Here is a 6000-nt window from a genome sequence, read left to right as displayed (position 1 = left end):
CCTGTGTTCCCACATTGGCCTGCTCTGAGTGAACAGGGCTACTTGTTTTACACACACACAGATACAGACACCTCCACTGTGTCTCCAACCTAGTTACCTGCTGCTTGGTGCTCTCCTGGGCTCATGTAGGAAATTACTTGTCCTTCTTCCTCAGTTTCCCCAGCTATAAAAGATTAAGTTTTTGCTGTGTTTTCCCAAGGAGTTGTAACCCATTACTAATTAGTGCCTGCAAAATGCTTTCAAGCTCCTCAAAGGGAAGATGCAAAAGAAGGACTAAATATCATTAACAGCTTTGTTTTACACACAGCACAAAATTAATGAGGGGTTGGCTCCTCGTGAACTGCAACTACCATCTTGCTGAGTAAATTTTTCTTTCATAGCAGGTGTTGTGCACACTGTGTTCCTGGAGCGTTCCCATATGGAATATTAACCGCTGAACTGAACTGCTCCCAGGTCCTGGTGTCTGCTCTCTTACCAAACCTGTTGATCTGCCATGCATAGCTTTTCTGTTCACTTCCCTGGAGGTGCCTGGGCTGCTGGTGATAGCAGATGGAGACTAGAGGAGGAGAGTCAGGAGACATTTCAAAGGGGTGATGTGTCTGCTTCCAGGCTCCTAATAAAGGGCACAGGAAAGCAGAAATTAGCTAATACCAGTCTCTGAACTGAATTGTTCTGAGGGTTTCTCCAACAAGCTTATCCAGAGTGTTTCTGTTACCACTTTGCCATTGTCAGGGCTTTCAAATGACAGCCTGGGGTCCCTGCTGCTTTCAGGGCTTGCAGCCACTCAGGGACTGTGAGAGAAGTCATAAAAACATTGTTCTTGCCAATTTAAAAGTCAGGTCTCCTGTTGAGCAGTTTTGAAGCTGAAAGGAGCATTGCCTCAATACAGTTCATAGAATGGGTCTTCGCTGGTGTACCTGTTGCCTTCATATGCCAAACATAAGTCTTCTGGGGGAAAAGCATTTCCCTCAGCAGAGAAAAGGACACAGAAGGTCCCATCCAAACCCTAGGTTCCTCCAGGCACCTGGCACTGGGTGTTAGGGACTCCTGCAGCTAGGCTCTGCAGCACCCTGTGTTCCACAGGGATGCTCTGCCCCGGTGGTGGGGAAGCACAGAGCCAAGGGCTTCACAGCCACTGATGTCCCTGTCCGTCTTTCACCCTGACATCAGGTCACCCGCATTCTCCACTACTCCCCACAGTCCCTCAGGACAATCAGGGAAAAGCAGCCAGGCTCAACACAGAGTTAGGGCTGCCAAAAGCTGGATTTCCTCTCTTTCTTTCACACTCTCTTTCTTGCCCACACACTGGGTTACCAGTGGACACAGAGCTCTTGGAAGAGGATGTAGAAGTGTCATGAAGCAGAGCGAACAAAGTGTCAGCTGCCAGGGCTGCCCAAAGTCCGGACAGCCAGCATATAAAGTGCTGCCTTCAGCACACTCCCATGGGAAGTATAGGAAATGCACATGGGAAATTCCAGGAGAAATAGGATCTCTTCCCAGGCTCCTTGTCTCCAGTCTTCTAAAAGCTCTACTGCTGGCAGAGACCTTCAGAGTTCAAAATGTGAAGCAGGGGATCAGTGTATTTTTTTCAGTGAGGGAACCACATGACCTCCATCTTCAAATTTCCCTGCATGGGAAGAAAATCACATCACAGAAGCAAAGTGGCAGGAGTGCTGTAGGACCTCCCATTTTCATGGTACTTCAACATCTTCAGTCCCAGCATGGGTCCTTCTTTAAAGGAATTTACATCAATCTTAATACATCAGAGACTGGTGTTCCAGGCCAAGATCTCAACACGTTCCAGTAAGATACAGGTAAGTTTATCCATAAAGCCTTCAAAAGAACATCTGCCAGTGCAAGTGAGGTCAGTGAGGCATGGTGTTTGCTGGGCTGCATGTCAGCCAAGAGAAAGAACTCCCTTCTTGAGTTAAACTGTAGGATGAACGTGTGAAAAACACCCAAATCCTCTCTACCTGAGAGCAAAGTGTGGCTGAGTCATGTTTGTCAGTCTTAGCAGCAGCTGCTACACCAAACAGCTTTGTCTGTCTACTTGTTTCCTCTTTCTTGGTTGTGAAATCTAGGAACAGTGGAGTCCTTTTGTAAAGTTATCAAAAACCATTCAAATCCCACCTGCATGTGCCACACACAGTTCAAATTCCAAATTAGAAAATAAAATTAGAAAAGAAAATGCAAACCTTGTGCTGTTAGCGTCAGGATCCACACACAATCAGAACTGATTGCATATGAAGGTGTTTTATTGAAGCGCGCGGAAGCCCGGGGGTGAGACCCCAAATCTGGGTTTCAATGATACACTTGAATCGGTAGCTTATAACCCCTTCTACTCCCCCCACCCCACATTAATTATTAAACTTATATTGTTCCATTCTAATTCCCATTCCCACACAGGTGCAGTTTCGCTTGACCTACTGAAGACTATGCTTGATTTGCTGAAGACCATGCTTGATTTGGTTAGGACAATCACTGTTACAGGGCCATCATTCACTCCCAAGGCCTGGCTGTCCTGCAGGTCCAGGCCTGTTCCTTCTACCTGCCTGCTCTGGCCACCACCAACACCCAATACAGTTAGAAATCATTCCTATGATTTCAATTCTAAGCTATTAAATTTTACCCTTACTCTATCAGTGCTATGGCATCTTTCCCCCATACCCTGGTCTCCCTTCTACCTGCCAATGCCACATCCTCAGCCAAGGCAATGGCTGTGAGACACAACCTGGAGCAGCACAGACAGCTGTATCTGGCCTCATCTCGATGTGCAAGCTGCCCAGGTTCAGAGCCATCAGAAGAGCAAGAAGATGCTATATTTTCCTGGGAGAGGAATCAGCCCAAACAGGACAGCTGCTTTATCCCTAATAAGTGAGGCTGGATAATCAGTTTTCCAGCTGCTCTAACTGGAAAAGACAGATGAGCTTTTGGACACTTAAAGCTTTTCTCAGGTCTGAGACACAAGCAGATAATGTCAGATGAAGGATGAGATGGAGAAAATGATGCTGATGTTTCACTTCTTTACATTCATCAGACAGACAGCCTGAGAGGAGAAGGTAATAAGGTTATTAGTCTGCTTCACACAGCTACAGCCTCTGCTGTGCCCAGAAGGTAAATGTCACAGTAAAGGGAAGTCCCTTTTCACACCAGCATCTTGATGGTTGAAATGTCATCCTTGAAACAATGCAGGAACACATCAAACTGTTCCTGAACCACCTCCCAGCTGAGCTAAAAAGTCTCCTGGACTACAGCCACATTGCTCTGCCAGAGCAGCCTCCAGAACCAGCAACAAAAAGGATGCTTGTGGCTGCGCGTTACTTTTCTCGGCCCCGGTCAGCTCTCAAGCGCCCGGCTTGGGCGTCTCAGCTTTTCGTCGGGGCCGGGGCTCGCCGCAGTTCCTGGGCGCTTTTGCTGCCGCGCTCCGGGGTGGGCTGTTGGCCGCGCTTTGCCATCGGCGCGAGGGAAGAAACAAAGAGGCAGGGAATTCGTCCAAATCCATCCGCGTGGCGGCTGGATGCTTTATTGGCTGCGAGAGCTGTGGTGGAAAAGCTGCAGCCGCTCCCAGCTTCGCACGGACGCAAATGGCCTCGAGCATGCCGAGGAGTGGGATGAAATAGGGGAGGGACCGGGCGGACGGGGAACCCTCCCGCCCAATGGGTACAGACATCGTGGTGATGACGTGTACTACAGCGACCAATGGGAACATGGCAGGGGCGGACACAGGGCTTTGGGGTGAGTGGGACCGCGAGAACAGGGAGACGGGCACGGAAACCACAGGAGTAGGGGAAAACCCGGGAGATGCATGAGGGTACAGAGAACTGGAAAACTAACAAAGAAAAAACCCGTAATTTGAACCCAAACCCAGGATGCAACAGATGCTCTTGCATTCCTCCAGCACAGCTTGTAGACAGGACCCCATCCAAACTTCAGACTGTGTTTAACCTGTATGCACAGGTTCACCTGGTCAGAATTCTTGGTAGGAATTCCCATAACTGAACACACTTTGACTGGGCTAAAAAATATAGTGCCAACCTGGAACAAATGCTGAGAGGCTGGAATGGGCCCACAGCAAGGGAGCTATATCTCATCCAGGTGTGGGTTCAGTTCCTGTTCCCACAGTCAAAACTGTTCAGGCCCAAGGGAGGGCAACATTGGGGCCCCAAGGGGGGCCTGTGCCCAGCTCCCCACAAGGGACAGGAAGACAATTGAAGCTTTGTGTTTCAGAAACACAGTCTTTGGGGTTCACCCAGGACTAGTTTATCTCATCAGGGAAAGGGAAAACACTCAGCTCTCAGCAGCGATTTCAGGATGATGCCTATCTAGGATGTCCCAGCCTGCAGTCCTGCTTGTTGAAGGGAGAGGGTTGGGGACATTACTCCATGGGCTGCTTTGATGCTCCCACTTCAGGAGCCTCCAAAAGCTGAAGGACATGCAAAGCATCTCTAAAATGGGGACACTATTGCATTGCCAGGAAAAGGAAGGAAGTGGGAGCCTGAGCCTCATGGAAACACAGCCATCTCTTCCTAGCAACTTCACAAGAATTGTCTTCATGCTGTGTAGGAACCACCCCTGCAGCAATTGACAGAATTTCAATCAGAAATACATCTCTTGTAAGGACTGCTTTTGGGGGCCTAACAGAGAAAGCAACCTGCAATCTACTTTGTATTGCTGAGCAATAATGGGACCAGGTGAGATAAAAAGCAGATAGAAAGAAAGTGAATAAAGCTCCAGTCACTGGGGAGAGTGGAAACAATCAGAACAGTGACTGCCACAATAGAGGATAATGCTGTTTCAACCAGCTCTGCACTAATCAGAGCCCTAGCTCTCTCTCCCCTCCAAATCTACCTCAAGACATTCAAACAGTAAACAAACTCTGGACTACATACTATATTTAAAACCACTCTGTCTGCAGTTTATCTCAACAAATAAAAGACCAGGAGCTGTCCTGAGTGCATGACTCCACTCAGTTCTTCCTTCAGGTGGCTTGTGCAGTGCTGCTTTCACTCTCCCTGAAGAATTAGCACCCAGTGTACTCAGAACCTGATGGATAAGGTGATATCTGACCATTGCTCTGCGTAGCGCCTAAACCAGAGACACAGCAAGTTGGTCAGGCTGTTGCTGCCAGCTGATGAGGGGGGGAATGAAAGGAACATCTGCAGGGGTGAAGACAAACAAGCAGGCCACCATGCACATCCCACCTCTCCTCACCAGGTGGAAACAGCAAATCTTCACAGGCGCACCCTTTCTGGGCTGGCCTTGGCTCTGCCACTCACTCCTGCCTTCTGCCAGGATTTGGCCAGCTCTGCCTTGTCACCTCCAGCAGCTGTTTACACTACAGGAAAACCTGGAGCTACCTCTCAGCAGGTCAGCCAGGGGCAGCATCACCCAGCCAGCTCCACCCAGCTTTTTGAACTCCTTCCAAAAGCTGCCTGGCAGACAGGCGCTTGTCCTGGAATGAAGCCTGAAGGACACCGCAGCCAATGCAGGGCAGCAAAATCTGATTTTCTCAGGCTTCCAAAGCAGAGGAAGCACTTTTTTGATGATCTCTGCACTAAATGGAAATCTTCTGAAACTAATTTCATTCCCCAGATCCCTGCCTCAGTAGGTTCAAGGTTCCAAGGGACAGCCTGGAGGGAACACAAACCATGGCTAGGTTGAAGAAAGGCTGGAACATATCAACTGAAGTAACATAGGAATGGCTTCTTAGTGCCCAGAAGGATTTCTGACCAAAACAGAAGAAACACAGGGCAACTTAAGGGCCTGGAGTATCCCATGAGGAGAGGGGCAGCATCCTGCTCTCCTCACTATGTGCTTTTCATTATTCTTCCCCATCAGGTAAAGCACTTGCCATGGGGTCCTCCTGAAGCCAGGGCACTGGCCAGACTGGGCTTCCCGTCTGCCATAGAACCTCTGTTCTTCTTAAACCACTTTGGGAGGCCACAGACACCTCTGTGAAGGGAGGAAAAGGCACAAAATTTCAGAAAGTTTTACATAACT

This window comes from Anomalospiza imberbis, chromosome 3 (genome assembly GCF_031753505.1).
Source record: "Anomalospiza imberbis isolate Cuckoo-Finch-1a 21T00152 chromosome 3, ASM3175350v1, whole genome shotgun sequence".
NCBI lineage: Eukaryota > Metazoa > Chordata > Aves > Passeriformes > Viduidae > Anomalospiza > Anomalospiza imberbis.
The sequence above is the reverse complement of the archived record's forward strand: the minus strand, read 5'-3'. Positions refer to the sequence as shown.